Genomic DNA, 21,529 nt, shown 5'->3' with positions numbered 1-21,529 from the left:
TAATGTTATTCTGAACACTATTTTTATTTTAAAATCAAGTTATTTCAGTACACCATTTTAAGGATTTTTTTTTTAATACTTTCATGTTTCTTTTTCTTTTTCTTTCACATGTATAGCATAAAGAAATATTTATTTAATGGTATCTCTTTTGATTATACTTTAAAATATCATTTCCTGTCACTTTGATAATTTTGTCACTTTGATCACTTTCTGCTTGACTTATTTAGCTGCTACAAAATTTCCAAGTACACTAGTAAGATACAGTATTCCTTAATTTCAACAGCTTGAAGCCAATTAACATGGAACAATCAATGCTGTACTATGATATTATATAGCCAAATATTATTTTGTCTTTTTCTGAAGCCTGTTGGTTTGGATTAACATTATTGCTACTGGAAAACACTACATTGGAAATGTTAGAAAAGTACAATATCGGTAATTACAAACCTTTAAGAGACCATTAAGACCAGCACAAATTTTTAGAATTAAGGGGGGGTTAGAGGTAGATTTTCAAGTGACTAAAACCCAATTAATTTCCAATAGTAAAAGAGAAGAAGTTGAGTAGCGTCAGGCTACAGGTTTCCATCATTACCATCATTTTTTTATTATTATGTAGATTCCCATTCTCTTTTTTTCATAAGAGTAAACTTTTTAAGTTTTCTCGTTCTGACTTGGTCAGTAAGCAAGAGATCACATTTTCTTCCAGACAGTATCAAATTACTTTTACTCTGGGCAAGATGTGACTGAAAATATCTTATCTGAAGTTGATCTACCTTGCAGGAAAATACGGGGGATAAGGCCATGTAACCAAAAAGACCTCTACAGGTGTAACTGTTTATTCATTCAGTTACGGATTAAATGGGTTTACTGTCTTCCTCCCAGTACAGTATGACTTGCTTTTGTCATTTGCTAAAAAGCAAGCTAAATGCTTCATGTCAGCTATCTTGTAATTGACTGTGCAATAGTTCCACAAAATCACTGAATCGCATTTACCAAAAAACCCATGATTTTTTGTTGGTGGTGCATGCTGTGTCAACCCACAAAGATATCATATATCAAAAGAGAATTAAATAATCTGCTGTTTCTGCAAAGTACTGCTTACTGAGAGATTAGATACTGATTAAAGTGAACTAATAATTTTCACATCCTATACTGCCACACATCCATAAATTAAAATACTCTCTTTTAAAAGCTGCTATGAATTTGACATTTAGATTAGCTCTGCTGCTCCTAGCATAGGCTTCACAAAAGTTCTCATTATTTTAATATGACTTAAGTAAGCAAGCATGCAACAGACTCCAACTGCATGGAGGAGGGACATGTATCACACATGGATACAGCAATTCGGCTAACTTCAGCGAAGGTGTTCCCGATTAATATCAGTAAGTTGGAGATGACAGGTTACGAGTCGGGAGGTACACAAGCCCTCTTCTCTCCAGGCCGTCTGTCCTCCTCTTTCCATCTTGTCTAAGAGCCTCTCAACGTTCACAAAAACAAACTGCAGTTACACACTCCTACATTCCCAAAGCACTGATGCCAGATCTAACAAATATTACCTACACTAATTAGGCACTTGTTTTGTCATTGATACATGAAAACCTATATTGATTTCATTATTAAAATACACTAAATACAAACATATAAAAATAAGTCCAGAAAACATCATCAACAATCTTGTCTTTTAGGTCATCTAATGCAGTCCTCACTTCATACAGAGGATCACTATACTGTAAAAATACTAACTTTTTATTTCAAAATATTTTTTTTCTAACACCCTTTAAAGTTATTTTGCAAATGCTACACGATTGGTTTTTTTTTACCAAGCAGACACAAAATCCTGATGTTTAAACTCCTGTTTTTACAAATTCTCTGGCTGACATCACTCACACTTAATCCATCAAAGAATACATCTTCAATGATAAAACTGTTCACACACTTTCTGGAGAAGATGAGATAGTCTATAAGCTTTTCCACTATTTTGGTAAGGAAAGGAAGGGGGATTGCTCTTTGAGTGAATTTCACATTATTTTTAAGAAGTTCAGAAGACAAGCATCAGCATAAGTCTTCTGAAGACTTTACTGTTTTCAAGATTTCCAGGCACCTGTGTGATTTGCCTGCCTACCTGCACATCTGCACCTTTCCCCCTCATCTCAACCAATTCCAAGTTTTGAGGTACAGCCATCACTAAAGCATTTTCAGAACCGGTACCCACTCACAGCCTACTCTCTTTTAACTTTATACTTCTAATCAGTTTGCAAAGAATTCACATTTCTTTTAAAGGTTACAAAAAATACAGAGTCTGAACATGGAGGTTTTTATCATAACATTTTATCATTTGTATGTACCCAAATACATATAGATGAACCAATACCCCAGTAAATATTTTCATCTGGCTCAGTATTTATACAGGTTCTTGATACTATAAGTCATAAAACTTTACTTAGTTTAAATATACAAAAGAGTAAAGAGATAAGGAGATAAACAGGTAATGGAAAATGAATTCAGACCTTTAGTAAAATGTTCAGTGAAAAGGCAAGACAATAAATTATCCAGGGCACTGTATAAAAAAAAAAACAAAAAAACAAACCCACAAAGTTCTACCGAACAGTTGTATCAGAAGCATAACGAAGGCAGAAAGGGTACCAAGGAACAAACAGAAAAGAATAAACGCAGTCCCAAAATCACCACGATGCCACCTGCAGAAATTAAAGGTAATTATTGTCAGGCATTTTTGAGCTCCCTAACCAGACACAGCTGCCATAAGGACAACAGCCAAAAAACAGTGATGTATCAGAAATCTATGCTGTGCCATCTGCCACACCAAAGTCACTCTACTTCAGCATTAAAAGTTGAAAGAGTAAAGCACAGTCCTAATGCAGGAAGCACTACAGCCTGAAGATCCTGAGCAGTCAGGCATAAACTTGAAGCAGACATAGCCAATACTATCTCTAAGCTCAGTATCAGCAAAGTCTTTATACTCTCATTCACTTATTCCCCAGTCTGTATCCTTTCTTACTTGAATTGTGATAGCAGTAAAAGCCCCAGAATTTGACTGTATGAGGCACTTTAAAACCAGTGTACTAATTCTTCAGCATTTCTGAAAGCTAATAGAATTGAGGTTAAAGCAAATGGTCTCAGCAGTAAGGGTGTGCTACTGATTGAAATGATGGAAGAAAACGTACAGCAAATCACCCATTGGCATAATCTTCAATTAAGGCTACTGCCGCGCTAACGTTACTGAAGCTACTATTTAATTTAACTATTAATAAAACTCCTTTCTATAATTGACTTAGCTCCGGCTAGCTGTGGCAAAGAGGGCTATTCTTCAACTGACTTATCTAAAGATCTACAAAGAACTGAAGAATCATTTCCATCCCCTCGGATGAATCATTATCAGCAGCAGAATCTCACTTAGAGTACCTCACTTTGAAAAATGTACTTGAAAACTGCTGTAATGTATACAACTATCCCTCTACTTTCACCTTAGAAAAAAAAGGAAAAGGATCACTAGGAAAAGCGACATGCTGGATTACATACTTCAAAGCTTCCCTTTTTTTCCTCTCCATTTACACTTTAAATTTCCCTTCCTTCAGTTATCTTCTGCCAGCTGTGATTAATCACTAAACACCCAGGAAATAAACTACGTACCGCCTATTATCAAACACGTACAACCTTTACAACACTAACAACAACACAAAAGCATGAGTCACATCACAGTTGCAATGATTTGTTTTCAAAACTGCTAGCAACCATGTGGCCGGTGGAGGTAGTCCTGCTAACAGCAGCCCACAGCCCACCGGTTGCCTTGGCTGAAAGACAGCAGCTCCTTGAAGAGCTGGTAGGGATCTTTAAGGGAGACATCTCGGAGCCACGTCCTGCGTCAGCTCTCTATATATGAATCTTGATTAGAATCGCGTAACAGATTGTGATGGTGTGCGCTCAGGTACACCTGCATCGTGCATATGGCAAAACCACCAACTGCCATTAGTAATCTTCTTTCTGTAATTTCGGTTTTGTCAGGACATTGTGTACTCTCCCTTTGACAAGTCTGCGTAACTCTGCTGTACAACACACGAATTTAGCCTTGAAATAACCCTTCAAGGACACACAAACCAGCACACTTTAGGCTCAGGTTGCACTGGAGTAAAATTCTGCAATTGTATTCTGAGCCGCAGTTGAAGTATACCTAAGCACCAAACAGTTTTCAAATTAAGGTTTTTGATCCAAATGAGGGCCATACTCAGCTTACTCAACATGGCACGCCACAATGATCTGGGGAAGACTCACTGCTTGTGGGGCGCTGGAGATGGAATAGATCTGAATGTACTCTGAGGCTTGGTCACTTCTGTGAGGGCTGGACCCACTGAACACGTCCTCTGCTCCTAAAGCCAAGGTACCTGTAGTACTTGAGAGGGGGTGAAGACCAGAGAGGCTTCTGCATCCCTTGTCTGCATCCTATCAAAGTTAGTGGTTAATTGTTTACTCAAATATCCCCGGCAGACAGAAAGACTAGTGAAGAGTATTCCCTTCTGGAGTCACAGGAGTTATTTCAACAAAAAAAGCATTTTTCCTGCATGGCCCAAAGATCACAACTCCAAGGTCGTTTGTAGTGTATCCCCCTCAGGGCCAGCATCCCGCTACAGGGCAGTGCTGAACCCACTCCCTTCCCTGAGCGCCAGGCGACAAGGGGACAGTGTCTCTTGCCTCGAGTACACATCACCATTTACTGCAAACAGCTTCTTGGAAGACCTAAGAAACAAAGCAAATAGCTTCTTGGAAGACCTAAGAAACCAAAACTCCATTACATTCCCGCACTGAGGCACCTAGGGTGCCTTGCATGCAAGTGAATCCTCCGTGTTTAACTAATGTCCAGTCACTGAAAATTGGATTTTGATGGTGAATACAAGGAGTCGGAGCATTTTAAGGTGACCCTGAGTACCTGCTAATCTTGTACTCTAGCTACAGCTATTTTTTTCAGTTCCCTAATTAGTTAGACTGTGCCCCTCCTTCATATTAGTTTGAAAGCTTTTCTGTCAAAACTGTAAACAAGTAAATTAACTAAAGGAGAACTATGAGTAATCAAATCTCGAGGTTTGCAATTAATTAAATGAAACGGTGAGTCAGTGAACTGAAGAATGGTCTTATATTAAAACAAAACATTTAATTAAATTAACAGTCAACACATTGCAATTAATAATATTCCAAAGGAAAAATGAAAACCAGCTTAGCCTTGCCATATTATTTCAGTCTAACAGTCAAGCATTGTGCATCGGCTTGTTTGTTATTTGCATTCAAAGCTGCTATGGGTCAAGTATGATGTGCTAAAACAGGAATAATGAAACATCTGGTAGTATGAAATGTTAATATGAGATACCATATTGCAAACAGTGAAAACAATTCTGAAACATCCAATAAATTAGGCCTTGGAAGACTGAAAAGGATATGCTTTCCTTCACATTTTCTTCAATAAGGAAATTAATAAAAATAAATACCTATATCGTACTTTACATTTTCAGAATGCCTGCAAGAATTTACTAATTAATTTAAACATTCACATTAGAAAGTGGAGGCTTCTCTGCTGTGAAACAAATTATCCTTGTTTAGTGATAAACAGGTAGGTAAAAGCCAGCTACTAACACGAAGGACAGTGAAACCAAATTCTTGAGTAAGAACATTAAACTGACCAAAGTGTTAGAGCAGTTTGGAGACTGGTCCAAACACATCAGTCTTATTATTGCAGATTTCTCCATTTCTGTCAACTGACTCAACTAGACACTGTAGGAAAGTTTTAGCTCTAGTGCATGTTCCGTTTTCAATAGCTGCTCAGAGATATCCTGGCTACCATTTCGGATAGGTCATAATAATCCATCAACGTGAAACATTTGAGAGACTGTAAGGAAAGAACTTAGTGAGTAATTGGCCACTGCACGCAGAGGATGGGGTTTCAGCGTACGCGCCGTAGCGCAAAGCTCCATCACGGGCTCAGTTGTGTGAGTATTCACCCCAGGCCCTGGGAGGACACTTTGGAGCCCAGACTGAAATCCATGCTACATCCATTTGACATTGCCAAGCTGAAATGTAGTCAATAGCCAAAAAATGTATTGCAACACTTGAGCTTCTTTCATCTGTTGTGATACCTGCAGCCAGACATTCTGGTATTACAACCATATTTTAAAAATATGTTCTTCTCTCCCATTTTGCAACAGGAAAGCACCCCAAACAACAGCAAAAATTGATTTTTAGAGTAGAAAATTTGAAAGTATTTATACAGTATTTATCCTGCTACATGTTCAAAGTGAAAGAGAAAATAAAGACTAATTCTCTAAACACGTTCAGTTAATGAAACTTCAGAGACTACTGAAGATCATCCTTAGCAAAACATTTCAGACAACAGTTAAAATTTTTGAGTGGCCTAAATTTTCAACCACCACCACCACTTTAAAGTGTCAAGAAACTATACTATGGCAAAAGAACCTTATTGAGGAAGAAAAAAAACCCAAAATATTATGCATATTTGTCAGGAATTGCAAGAAACTAATCTTCCACCGAGAAGCTCCAGTCAGCTCGCTTCTGCAGTGAACACAGCTGCTACTTGAGAGACCTTATTCTTTGCCTTTGCGCAGCCCCTGAATATTCCCGACATAGCTTCCACTTCTGCAGCAGATAGATAGGGACAGACCTACAGATAGGTCTCTTCATCATACAACCTTGCTTCCCTCACAGGTCAATCGATTCTCTATCATCAACCACGCAGTTAGGCTGGGGAAAAAAACAGTGTGTGATAATGTAATTTAAAGACTTTGCCAAACACTCAAGGGATCAGACTTAGGGTTGCACAAATGTTTCTGAATTTTTAACGGCTTGATTTTGCAGTCCTAGTAATTTTTGTTTAACACGGTGTGCTTGCTCACCTTATTTTAATTCTAAAATATAATTTCATGCAATAGTTCACATGAGCATAAACAAGATTAAAACCTTTACACACCAAAATGTCCCTGCCACTCCATGGAATAATTCACAGAAGTAACAGGTGGTCATTCTCTAATTTCACAGATATTTAGGCAGCAGCAAAAGTCCTGATACTTACAAATTTGGGTGTTCACTTTAAAATATGGGAAGAGTTTGCTTTCCAGATGCTTTCATCCCACGTCTGCCTCTATTCTTCACGCTCCTCACCCCAATTATAACCTCTGTGTTTTGTATGGCCTAATCTTATCCTCCCTGATACCCACCTGAAAGACTGGAAACATTTTTAAAGAGAAGATCTTCCATCAAGTCCCTGTACCTGAGGCGTTTCATATGCTTAATGCACATGAAGATATGATGACCAAAGACCTGTCAGATTTCTTGTCTAAACCCAAGGGGCTCAGTTTGAAGTATATAGAATTTTAATCCCAAATTTGTGCTTAAACCTATGTTAACATGAGCACTCATGTTCCAGCTGATACACAGCAATACCCAACTACATATTTTACAGATGACTTATATCCAAAAAGGTAGACAGTATCTTATGTCAAACAAAATTGCAGCTTACCTTATTGGAGGGAAACAGAAAAATCAGAACTACAAAGAGCACTGAGAGGGTAACATTAATTTTTTTTCCCTCATTCTTACAGCATGTCTCCTGAGAATTGATTAATTTTGTGACATTTTCTGCTCTTTTTCACAATCTATGACATGAGAATGATTTGTCAAGACTGTAATGCGTAATACTTTTAGTATGCTGCACTACTGTGACCTTTACCTTCTTCTGTACATTTGATTGACTGACCACCCCACTTTTGATCTACAGGTTTCAGAAGACGGAAGCATACACGAGACAGACACGTCAGCCACTGACTTATTGTTGAAAAGATCACAATCACTTTATACAGATAATTTGTATGTTCTTCTGTTCATATCTGATGCAATTTTAGTCATGTCATGGAAAATTTTCAACACAAAATGAAAACTCTTACACTATGTGGTGTACTTAAGTGTTTTCATACATCAAAAGAGTGACAAATTCATGCATTAGGACTTAGATTTCAGTAAGGATAAGACAAGTTAAACTAATGCTCATAATCATCCAAATTCTCAAACTATTCGCTTATGCTTTCATAATGCTGTCATAGACTAAAGATTATAACTCTTTGAGATAAGGACTTGAAAAATTAAAAACTAAACCAGAAACATGTTAAATTACCTCCCTGTGAGCAAAATATAAAATAAATTCCATTTATAGGAAAAAATGTTAACTCCAAAGCGCTAAATATTCAGAAGCCACAGGAAAGAATACAAAGGTGGTTATCATCAGCCTCAAAAGGAAAAGAGACACAGGCCTCACAACCTGCAGAGCAGGAATGCTTCGGTAACTTCAGTAATTCTTTCAGTATCAGGACAAATAAGGATATTGGCACGCGCTGGCACCCAGCCAGCGCTGCCCACTATCATCTAGCGATGTCGCCCAGGCGGGCAATCGCAGATTTACTCGTGTCAGATTCAAAACACCCTGGACCACCCAACGGCCTGGCAAGCTCACACACAGTCAGGGCCCGGGATGCACTAACAGGGCTTAATGGCCACCTTCTCCTGGGCTTCAGAGCTCAGTGCATTTGCTTCTGATTGCAGGACTTATCCATTTTAGAATACATTTGGTTCATGGGAATCTAATGTTATAAATACATTTAAACCTCATAGCCCTCATATTCACCATGGACATTCTGTAATGTCTCTACCATCACAGAAGTTTGTCATGGTGCACATGCTGCCATCTGAAATTAGAATTATCTGTTATTTTTTTCTCCATGTTTATTCCTTTCCCATTAAATCAATTTCTGTGGGTTTAAAGCACTTGTCCATAAGCGGTAATGATGGGGAAACAGCTGAAGTTTTTGGAGGTCCTTTCTGTTAAGTACCAAAATGTCTGAAAGCTTATCTGGACTTGGCACAAATCTCTAGAGTTTGTAAAATTAATTGGGCTGGAAGGTCTTCTGAGAATAAGGCTATCTTTGTGAGTGATTTCAAGCTACTTCCTACTTGTGATTGGAAAATACCATACAAATTTTTTTTTGCATCAGATGGCACAGCTCAGCTATGTCCCAGCTGTCTCAAATCACAATTTAAAAAATGGTATATTTCAAGGATTTTAAGTGAATACGGAGTTCCATAAATTCATTGTGCTACAGTATTTCAGATGAAACCTCAACATACTGCCAAGATCAGCACTGCTGTTAGAGAGTGGATTGCTAAAATATTACCCCTGCTAGCTTCTGTTCACTTCAGCTGGACCAGCCTGACCAACGCTATGGGCTTTCGAGGATCCTACTGCGCAGATCCCTTACCCAACCCCTCCTGGACACTGAAGTGTTAGAGGGGAGAAGTGTTACTCCAATCTTTCCTCAGATTTCACTGAAGTGAAACCCAGCAAATAATACTTTCACATTATTACTCACCAAGCTACAAAGAGCAGCAGTGAGCTCCCTCTTGACTCAAGATGGCAACCGCACCGTCGAAACTTTGCTTGAAAATGAACAGCAGAAATACTGTGAGCAAGGCTCCTCCACTTACACAGTTTTGTAGAATCATCCCCTACACGGTATTTCTTCCACATAAGCAATTTTTCAAGACCTCCGCCAGAATAGGAACTCAGTGCTATGGTAACACAGCTACTACTGCTCTTAGTTACCTAAGGCTGAGAAATCTGTGGCCAGTTCATAAAAACCACAAAAACATTATGCTTATTTGAAGCACAATAACCTAAGCAATGAAAAGAGGGAGCCCATGCACTCCTCTCCAAACAGCATTTAATTAATGCAACCTCAAAAGACGCAAGTTTGAAAGCAGCATCACGTAAGAACATAAATTCATGGAATATCCTTCTGAGACCTGTAATCGCTTTCCAATTCTGGCTGTTGAATGAAAGTGAAATATTAGCGCTTTAAGATCATTTGAAATACCACAGCTTATTCACAGGGAAAATTATTTTTGGATGGTATTAGGATAGACTAGTAAAGCAGTAATGTCTCTGGCAAGAAAGGAAAACCGTTCAGTGAAAATTCAGGAAATCAGTGACACAGGCTCCAAGCGGATCTCCAGCTTTAAGGTAGAACCTACCACATTTGCAATTACTATCTATTTGACAAAAGATGTAGAACGCAGTGCAGAAACATGACTTAAATTTTCTTGGAATAGCTGATTCATAATTTTCCCAAATGAATTTTCCATTAATTGTTCAATGTAAAATAAAGTAACGCCTGGGGGAGTAAGGACTAGACTCTAGGTCTCTACCTCCTCAAATGAAGACTCTAACTACTGTTACGTTATGATCTCTTTCTCTGTACACTCTTGGCAAAACAAAACCTGTTGGTTTTTTTTTTTTTCTTTTTTAATTTCAGGGAGTGGAAAAAGGCATCCATCTCAGTTATAACCTGATGCTTCACACAGTCATCAGGAATGTAGTTTTTGCTACAAAGTCCCTTTCACCAGTATTGATTATTTTAAGTAGGATTCTGTGGTGAGTTGGCATTAGTGGTGTCTCATGGCATATACATGCCATGTATTTCTTCTTTCTAAGAAGAATATTAGATATTTTGGATTAGTTTATTTTTATTTTGGCTGGATTTGGACAGCAATCTAATTGGCTGTACTTGGGAAAGGACAAGCTTTCATGCAACTTTCCAGCAAATTTCTGTGAGGCAAGAACAACCACGCCAGACAGCGAATGCTGCCCAAATACTTCCTCGGGTCAAAGCTGAGTTGCTGCTTTGGGCACCTTCTGCAAATAGGTGATGGATATGTGAATTTCTCATACTGCAATGGAAAAAAGAGGAGACAGCCCACAGGCTGGAGAAACCAGATTTAACTTCTAGCTATGTTCAGACCACAGGTAGAGAAACACAAAGAGCTGCTCTGGGGCATAAATTAATGACTATTGATCACACAACCAGAGAGTGTACGAAACAGGATTACAGAGGAGTGTGTACCTTAACTTTTCTTTTTTAAAGCATTTTCTACTTCTGACTGTTCTGGTATCTCTGTTTTTAAGTTACTGTCATATAGTTTTGTTGAAGCTTATTCATGCACGTTTACTCACACAAAGAACACAGGAGACAAAGAATTTAGTCCCAATAGGTTAATAACATCTTTGTTTATGAAGTTATGCAAGAATAGCTATTTCCATTTTATGCTATGCAAGGTAAAGAACATTTTTCAAAGCTGAGACAGTGACTGGAAGCTTATTTTCTTGTTCCAGGTGGTGAATAAAAATAACACCTAGAAAATGAACTACACCGTTTTTAAAATCTTAAAGGATGTGTCTCTACTCATTGGTCAAGCTGAATTAACTTGAAGCCTCCAAGCCAAATGCAGACTCAAGAAGGAGAGGAATAATTTAGTCACTGACCTGAAACACTCAGTAATCTAAAATTATGCAAATACTCCCTTTGCCCTTGCAAATCTTTACAGATAAACTCTACTGGTCTTTACTCCCGAGTTTGCATCAGTATAGCAGTTTCATTTCTTCTAAAACTATGGCAACAAACATTTTTAGCTCAGGTTTTGTGCAACTATTTCAGTAGTCAGAGTACATCCAGATCTTAAAATAGATTCTCAGATTTTTTTAAATTCAAATTAATTAAATTTAGTTTTAAAATAAAAATATATTTAATATAAATGATGTCCAAGATGTATTGAAAGTTTTTTTAGCCAATTCAGAAAAATATTGCAGGTATCTATTCATCTTGTTTTTCCAGAAGTCTACATTATAGAAGTAACCCCTTGCAAGCATCCCCTTTAAAATTATTATACTCTGCAGTCCTCAGCCTTTTCCCAATATTAATATTGTACTTTTTGCAGCTATCTTTTTAGAGCTGAGAGGTTTAAGTCTACTCTAAGGCCGTTTCCCACGCTGACAGATTATTATATATTATTATAAACTTATCTAGGCAATATTCCCACGTGTTTCCAGTAAGCATTTAACTCTGGTTTTAGAAGTTTAATATGCGATACATCTGTCAATTTAATAGTTTATTAAAAAGACGTACTGTTTCTTCTATAGATATTTCTTTAAATAAATCTTTTCAGTATTTATCTACTATACCCTTTAACTGAGATTTCCCTGACAGTGGCACTACATTGATAAGAGTAGGTTTAATAGGATAGTTACTGTGAATTAATTAATAATTGACCAGTCCACTATGTTAAATATAAAACTTAACCGTAATTTTATTCCTCTATATAGTTTTAGGAACCAGTATGTATTTAAAAAAGACCTACTCACTTAAGCTGAGAAGTGAATTTGAGATAGTTAGGCTGCCCTAATGTGTAAGAACTTACAGATCACCAAGAAACATCTTTCTAATTCTATTCAGGAAATAAAGGATGTAATATCCACAATCCCATCTGTCCTTATTTCTTTCAAAAAGCCACTAAGCTGCTCATAGTTGGGAAGAAAATTAACCTTTTTACTGATTAATCACTAGGCAGCTTTGACTGGTGAAGAGAAAATTGTATTACAAATGAACAGCTACCTGTTATCAAATTACAAGGCGTTTTCATCAAAGGACCAAAAAATGCAGCACATTGACCAGTTAACATGTTTCCACTGACCTGGGGGGATTTTTCCAGTTAACAGCTTCTGAAGAATGCTTCCTTTTGATTCTTGTCTCTGACACAAAAATGATTGTCCCATTTAACCACTGTTCTATCACATACATCAGAGAATCCTATTTACTCACACACTACTGGAACATTAAAACACAATAGTGTGATTGTCTCTGGAAGAAAATTTTAAAGATTGACTTTTTTTCTTTTTTGTAAAAAAGGGAGTAAGATCAAAAGCTAACTTTAATAGATGTTTGACTAAGGTCATACTCCTAGGAAATGGAACACTGAAGATGAAAGAGAACAAATAGATTTGGCTTTTGATCTCAGCCAAATGCATTTGGCATTGTTTAGCTTTTATAAAATACTTAAACTTTAGGCCATATCATGACTAAAATGAATTGGTTGAAGTCCTGAGGTTTTAATAGTTCAGTAAGACTTCAACATGTACCAACATTTAAAAAAACTTCTTAAGTACCTGGCTAGATTTTTTTCTTACTGGAATGAAGTCAGGTCAAACCTGACTATTGTTGCTAATGCTAAATATGTATAAACAATTTTAAGAATATACTTTCCTAATCATAGGCAGATTTAAGAGTTATTATCCACTAGCGCTGTTAAATCAGGACCACTGGTATTCCTAGCAAGAAATTTTAGGGGAAAGTGCAGAGCACTGAGAAAAAGTATTGTAATTATTCAAATAAAACAAATAACTGTGTCCCTAGCCAAGAGTGTGGATCAGATCCTTTTACCAAATTATTTCACAGTTCTAATCCTCCTAAAAAGTATTGTGGACATCCAAATTTGTAAACTAAATAGTAGTAAGGGAGGAATGGATTACAATCTACAAACGATTACTTTCAAATTCTTCAGTAATAATGGTGTCTGCTAACTGAAGACAACTTGCACAATTAAGGAAAAAGATGAGATAACGTTCATTAAAGCAATACGCTTAAATTATTACTATTGGTAGAAAAAATTAATTACCATTAGCCGTTAGAAGCACTGCAAAAACCTATAAACCACTTAGGAGGCTACACAGTCAAAATTTACAAAGGAGTTTCATCAGCCCAGGCAGCTCAGCCCTCTGATAAACAACAGTGATGGCAGGAAACGCCCCAGCCCCAAGCTTCAGACTGCATTTTTAGAGTTTTGATAAGAATTAGTGATTTATACCACAAAATATATTACAATAGAAAATACTGTATCTGTGTTACAAAACATTTGGCCTTAGGAACTATTCAGAAATTATACACAAGGGAAGAACTTCCTGATCTTACTTTCAAGTTATTATATTATATTACTATATTATAACAATTATAAAGAACTGATAAAGAGCTGAGAAATTCCAAAGATATAAGGTCAGGTATTTATCATCATTAAAGGAGACGTATCTGACCACAAACCCTAAAAGTAACCCAGGGAAGGAAGAGGTGATTTCCCATATACTTCTCCACTCATCACAATATCTTTCTCAAGGGCCACTTAAAACAAAACAAAAAGGCACAAGAAGCCTCAGCCATTTGCTCTCCAACATCTAGCCACAAATTAACCACACAAAGCAATCATTCATTCATTCCTTCTTTATACTGTTTATCTCCTAAAAAGGGAAAATATCATAGGCGTCCCCCTCCTTTTTTTAAAAAGGACATGGTTTATTACTCCTTTTTATATTATTTATTACTTTATGTACCATATTTCTGCTGCTGAGGCAATACATATGATTTGCTGAACCCACCTGGACACTGAAGATCTCTGCAGAGCAGAAAACCCAATAAGCTTAGATCTGACTCTCCCAAGTACAGAACACCTGCACCCAGCAATATTTTACCTGTGTCGTTCTCAAATATTACAAATATGCACCTCCCTTTATGTACTAAACCTACCTGCAAGACCCTGCCATCCATCACAAATAAACCCTTTTGTTTCTCAGCACCTCAGTTATTTCTGTTTACTGTCACAGAAAGACTTACACCTTCAGCCAAACTGGAACCTCATCACTCATATTCTACCCAACTTCAAATGCAAGCCAGTATCGATCTACGCTACTGCAAACGTGATGCTCAAAAATCCCTGCCTTAAAACAGAAAGATTAAAAATTGGAAGAAAAAAAAAAATCTAAAAAGACAGCTAATTTTTAAACCAACATAGAAAAGCTATTCAGAGAAGTATTAAAATATCTTGTTTTCAAGGACAGGAAACATCAAAAATACATTGAGGACGGAAGCCGTCGAAGCAAGCTGGATGTTAGCCTAAGTGTAAACATGTGCATTTTAGACAGTGAGGCCGAGTACCCTCCCCTTTCTCTCTCTAGGCAACAGAGAAGTAGGATGCGAAAGAACCAGACGACGAGAAACGAAAGATGTGGGACAGTCCCTGCTGGAGCCTCCGTGCCTGCTGCGTGAGGATATATGCTAAACCCCTATATTCCACAGAAATGCAGGAGTGGGGGGGGGAAGGCACAAACACAGAGATTTATTGGACCTAGTCAGTTGATGTGAGTTTGAAGATAATCTCAAAGTTGACAGTAATTACATAGGTACCTATATATACACACACAGCATTTGCGCATGGAGGGTTTTTTTTACATATATGTAATTAAAGCATTATACATATATATATATATAAAATAAAAAAGCAAATATATATGCTTTCATTCTCAACAGTTTCTGTTGATCAAAAACCAGCACGCAACGTGGAATCCATTCCCTGCTTTTCCTCTTAGTTATATTTCTTCAGGCATTCAAAACTTTCTATTCTTCTTGAAGCTAGGACTATTTTCACTTCTCTACCCTTAAGACATTAAGCCTACAGAGCTTCAATAGATAATTTCCTTTGTTTCAAGAGCCGGATGCTTGCTATTCTGCAGCCCTTGTTTTTCTTGAAGGATACAAAACTTCCAACATTAATTATACACAGATTTAGTAATCACCACAATAGGTCTTGGTCTCATCCTTTTCACTGTCTAGCAGCACAGATCTACATCTTGCATTTTATACTTTGCCCGGAGAATGTATAAGTTTATCTGCAGATAAAACGATGGAATTTGTTGCTACTGGAATTTCTGAAGGAAGAAACTCAAAATCAGAAAGGACTTCTTCATATGGAATATATAGAAATCTGCTGAATGACAGAAAAATTTTAGAATTAAACCAATCAGTAGAATACTATACAAATCTTTCAGATGTATGGTAAACAAAGTTATCTCCTGAGTCTTCCAATTGTTCTACTGGTTGGTTCAAGTTTCAAAATACCCTGCTTCTTTAATAAGATGGTAAATAAACTCTCCATAATCTTCTGTGTCTGGTTCTGTGCAAGAAAAGGAAGTTATTAAAAAAACAGAGTGTATTTATGGATAAAAATGAACTCCTACCAAATAAAATACACAAGAATATAAAGAAAAAAATTAAGCAAAATAGTGCTTGATTAATTTGGTCCTTAGTAGGAATATAAAAGGACCAGCCTTATCTGTTGGAACATACCATAAGACTGATTTATATTATGAGCACTGAACTATTGAGATATATGCTTATATATCACATTTTATAAGAGGCATCATGGGATGACACCATCTGGTATGGAGACATCAATAACTGCACCTTTTAAAAAATAACAGCCAGAAACCAAAAATTATCACTATGAGGTTTTCTTTTGTTTTCTTTTTAAATACAGAATTTTTCCTAAGAAAACCAGCAGCACAGAAAGGTGCAACAGAACTAAAGCCAAGCCTTGCCGGCAGCGGCCGCTCCTCGCAGGCGGCACAGGAGCCCTCAGTGTTCTCACACCAGCGAGAGCCTTGCTGCCGGAGCGCGGACCCTGCAGTAACAGGCAAGGGCAGACAGAAGTACTGTGCTGCTGTTTCATTTATGCTTGAGGTAAAATACTAGTCTTCTTAAAAGAGTAATTTGCATTAGGTAAATTCATAGACGAAAATACTTAGTTAAAATAAAATATGTTAACTAGCTCCATGATTAAAATATCCCATAGAACTGTTTTCTTCTAAATAACGTAAAACCTAGTAGAACATATGCTTCTGTATTTTGCTTATTTATTGCTGGAAGAAATCCACAACACTGAAAAGATACACTCTCACATTATATGCATGTCTAGACATAGATTGAATTTGATTTTCAGGATATTCCAGACTCGGCAGCACTCAAAACTGCGGTGATGAAATACAACTGCATCCATTGAATTTCACTGCTGTTCTTAGGTGCTTAGCAGTAACACCCCTATAAACCACACTCTTAATATCTGCGTTATGATGATGTATGTGTGACAAAAGCATGCACAAACTTTTTGCCACTTCTTCAGACAGCGAATCTGACTGGAAGCCTTAGAGCTCCCAAACCTCTGGAATGAGGACTGAGTCACGCAAGCGTCAGTGAGGAAGGGCACTTTTTTATCTAACATCTGTGAAGCCCTTTAGGCCGAGCAGAGTGAGAGAGAGAGAGAGCATACGTGCCAAGTTCATATGTAACTTTTGTCGCCATGAGCAAAACATTATAAGACTCTAAAATATAATCTGTAACTACTTTAACATATGTACCTGTTGTTATTTACTACAAACTATGTTTAAGGTACTCCATTGTGGATTCAAAGAGTGAACAAGTTCTGATAACTAAATGCAGGCTCCTAACTTGGAAAAAAATTGCCCTGAACAATTTTAACCATGGGTAAAGAGACATATTCCTATGTACATACTAATAAAACTAGATTTTGTTCTGTTACACCTGTGATAAGTACCCAGATTTACTGAAGATAGCATTACTTCAATTTTGCCCAGAAGATTCAATATTTTTGTTCTTGAGCAAAAATATTTAGTCTCTAGTTGTAAGTGCAGAAAACAAACTCTCTCCAGGAAATGAGTTATTTTTCCCTTCCTGAAAGAGCTCATAATATGATGAGCATAACATCACCAGTAATGAGATGAAATGGTATTGTAAGCCACTGTAGAAATAACAAATCTATTATGAATAATTCCCACCAGAAATCTTGGAAACTGGACAACCCACTGTCTGTTCTTATTTTATTTAGTCAAAACAGAAAAATGACAGGGAGATCTGTATGACTGGGTTTCAAATGGCTTTACTCACTACTTCCAGTGGCATTCACTCACAGATGACTAATTGTCATCTTCCGTTCTTGTCTTTCCTATTTGGCCAAACTGAACAGAAGGCAAAGATGTCTATTGTCCCCTGACACATTAGTATTCATTATGGTGAAAAGTAAATGAGAACTATTTCATCTTCAGAGCACTACCCTAAGACATTAACACCTAATAACAATATTAAAGTCACATTACAGGTCTTTAATCTGTGGCAGTAATAATGCTGTCTAGTTTAATAAAAATACACATTAAAATAAATATTTTGGCTATCCACTTTTAGGAGTTTGCAAACAAAATTATTACCAAGTTGAAGCGACTTCAGGATAGAACTAAATTTTGAGAGCAGCACTGTTGCAGATACAGCAACTTGCTTCCTTTTCCTTGCTTACCCATACTCTCCTAGAGAGGAATGAAAGCTGTTTTATCAGCATTTCTCATGTTAGTACTCTTAAAAAAGAAAGAAACAAACACACAAGAAAAGTAGTCATGTATCTTGAAATCAGTAACTAAGTAAATAATCATAATGAACCAGAGCTCAAGAATTCTGCACATCTCCCACAAATGTTACCCGCGGCACAGCCAGTACATTGCTCACTCTTGAGATATTCCTTACCAAATTTTTACTGGAATGCTACCAGAGGGACCAACTCTAAGAGATAACTTCTCATGCCATTCAGCAAGTTGTAACATGATAATTGTTGTTTAACCAGGACAGTATCTTTGAAGCAGGACTCCTTCATATCAAAGATTTCTGGCCAAAACAGACTGGCACTGATTATTTGTTACCAAATCATCTGGCAAGATTTGAGGTACTCCGAATACACTGACATGTTTCATGATACAATTTACTGGTGAGTATATTTACAAGTTAGTAAATAATCTTTATGGCTGTAAGAGCCGCCTTTTTAATTTGTTAAGGAGTTTGAAAATGTATCATACTAAGTTCTTGCTGGTTTACATTTACAAAATTGAGTGTCAGCTTCAAAAGTTTTGGGAGCTCTAACAGTCAAACATGAACACATTCATTTGCAATACTGCAGGCATAGCATTAGCTAATGAGATATTCATTAATTAAGCTGTTTACCAAAAGTAAGAAATAAAATAAGCATATTTTTGCTGTTGGCTTCACAGAAAGTGCAATCAGCATTTTCAGATTGCAAGGTAGTCTCTCTTTGTGTTTGTTTTTGGCTGACTGATGACATTCCCTTGCCAATAATGTGTTACTGCTTGCTCTTTTTTTTCAGAAATTGCTAGATTGAAATAATTGAAAGGCTTCTAAAAAATATTCCAGCACTCCCTCAACGGCACATGAAATACTTGGGAAATTGAATTCCCCTAATTTTTTTTCATAAACTCTGTGGCTCCTACTTACCCCTTTTCCCCCAGCTGCTCTCATAGTATGCAGAGCTTAGATACAGTGGCAGATGACAAGCTAGATAATATCTATTACAAGTGATGGCAGATGAGGTGAGCTGGTACAAAGAACAATGTCTCTCATTTGAAATTTCTGCTCTTTATCTTTCTTGGAGAGATCACTCCCGTTGGCCTGGACTTGTGCATTTGATGAATGGGTCAGCAGCTAGAATCTGTATGAGCAAATGAGTAAGATGCACATCTCATCCCTCAAACCATAATGAAAATCTTTACGAGATTGGATTCATGCATTGAGATGACCTAAGAATATGTTCCTGGTTTTTTTACACATTACAATTCAGGTACCAAGTGACAGCATGAAGACAAACCAGCACCAACCATTCCTGAAAGCTGGGGAGGTAACTCATACATGGGTGGTGCTACTATAAGCAGATATTTAATATTAAATGAATAAAAAAATACATAAAACAGCAGTAAGACAAACTCTTCTTATCATATATGTTCCAATCATCTTTTTGAGGAAACACAACTGCTGACAAAATGCTAAAAAATTGAGTTTCATGGGCAGAAAAACTAAATTGCCAAAAGTTGCTCAGTCCTATAATTTTTTTTCTTAATTAGCATGTAATGAGACCACAGAACTAACCTGCAAGAAATATCTGTATACATCTGAGAGTAAAGGACGATATAATTTATACTTAAGTACCTGCACACATACCCAGACCTCTGTTTTGTCAGAACTGAGCATATTTACCGTAGGTAGGATCTTATTGCTCTGAACTTCACTCCTGCAACCTTTCTATGAATTATAAATTTTAGTTATAGTCACTAGTACACTCTTTACATTGAAAAAAACCCCACAAACCATGAAGCGACACAAAATTATATCAAAATGTGTTTAAGATCCTTTGGATGAAGAAGCATTCCACTGAAAAACAGATTTTTGTCAGAGACAAAACAAACCTGGGCAACAAGCAAGGCTGGCCAAGACGGAGTGGGCACACCCCTATGACGGCTGCCTCTGCGCATACACAAAGGATCTCAAAATCTGGGCAGCAGTGTGGCACCGGGCTACACCATCATCTCCCACCCCTCTCCTGTTAGAGCTGTCCTTGGAGTAACTAGTTAAATACCCCCTGAGTCAGGAGAGCCTGACTTCCCATGGACGCTATTCTTCTCTTCTGTCCCAAGGGAAAAGCACAGGCATGAAGCCAAACCTTGCACAGCCCGGTCTGCACAGTCAAATTCTAGTTACCCTGAAGTTATCCTGAAGGATAGAGAGCTCCCCTTCACACCTTGGCAAAAGGACCAACATGGGTCTCAAAATCTTCTCTTGTTAAAGCTGTCACATAAGTTCCCCCAAAAAAAGTTTCTGTTTTCACAAAAACGGTATTTCAGAAATTCTTGGTCAGTTGCTCATAGAAGTGTACTACCTCTAGAAGCTGCTAGCTGATGATTTAGTGACATGAACTGAATATTATTCAGCAAAACCATTCACTTTCTTTGCTCAACCCATGTTGAGTTTGCTCGAGCTTGTGTTTCCTCAGCAAGGCTATTAACTGATACAAATGATATTAGCAGGTAGAGATTCATTCCTTCATTCTCTCTCTTTCATGATGGAAAAAGATTGAATTTTCTTTCAATTATTAAAAGCCAAGAATAATGATACCCTAAAGAAGGTGAAAAAGTACAACAAAAATATATATCAACTGTTACAGTCCGGACAATGAAATACAAAAATATGATGAAGAATATCCACAATCAGCACATAATTTATTGATTGCCCTTTCTCAAATGAAGGGCCATCAGCTAGTTTAAAAGTAAAATTATGTACTAAAATAACAGCAGAGAGAGATAAAAATTATGAGGGTCATGCAAGGGGGAAAAGATGTATTTTCAGCAAAGATTTTTAAATGAGATGGAGAGTCAATGAGGCAGAGAAATACAGGAATGCCCTTCCATGCCAGCAAGAATTGCAGAAAAGCAGGTTCTTTTAGCATTAGTTGTGAAATGTTGGGTAGCAGCATGGGAAAGAAAACTAAAAAACCAAAGCAGATACTCTTGAAATAAACTGCCGTAATCCTGCTTTTTTGAACGTATATTAATTACATTAGCATAATGGAAGTTGTCTGCAAGGCCAGACAAACTGGGTAGAAAAAAATAAATGACTTCCTAAAAATGTGCTATCAAGTTATATGACTGTAAACATGAGTTTAAATTGTATAGAAATCATGAACTGCATCACCTAGCTCTCTCCTGAACGTACAGCTTTGAAATCCTCCTTCCCAGGGCCAATGCCGATCCCTGCCCCCACTGCTTGTAGCCGTACTCCACATCAACTTTTGTTACCCACATTACTGATGTGATTTCTCTTTCTCTGTCAGGGACCCGCACTTTCCTGGTCACTAGGTACATCTGCTACCAGCTCATTGAATTCAGGATCGAGTGAGAGAAAAAAGCAAC

The 21,529-nt window shown here is 37.2% G+C and overlaps 1 protein-coding gene across 3 annotated transcripts in view; it reads right to left on the bottom strand.

Moving 5' to 3' along the window:
• The window catches only part of DACH2 (dachshund family transcription factor 2), a 315,536-nt gene that overhangs the window by 101,278 nt on the left and 192,729 nt on the right, over positions 1 to 21,529 (bottom strand). The gene's annotated exons all lie outside the window — the stretch shown is intronic.

The sequence above is a fragment of the Ciconia boyciana genome, chromosome 12, assembly GCF_034638445.1.
Source record: "Ciconia boyciana chromosome 12, ASM3463844v1, whole genome shotgun sequence".
Lineage (NCBI taxonomy): Eukaryota > Metazoa > Chordata > Aves > Ciconiiformes > Ciconiidae > Ciconia > Ciconia boyciana.
This window is presented reverse-complemented; position numbering and strand designations above follow the sequence as displayed.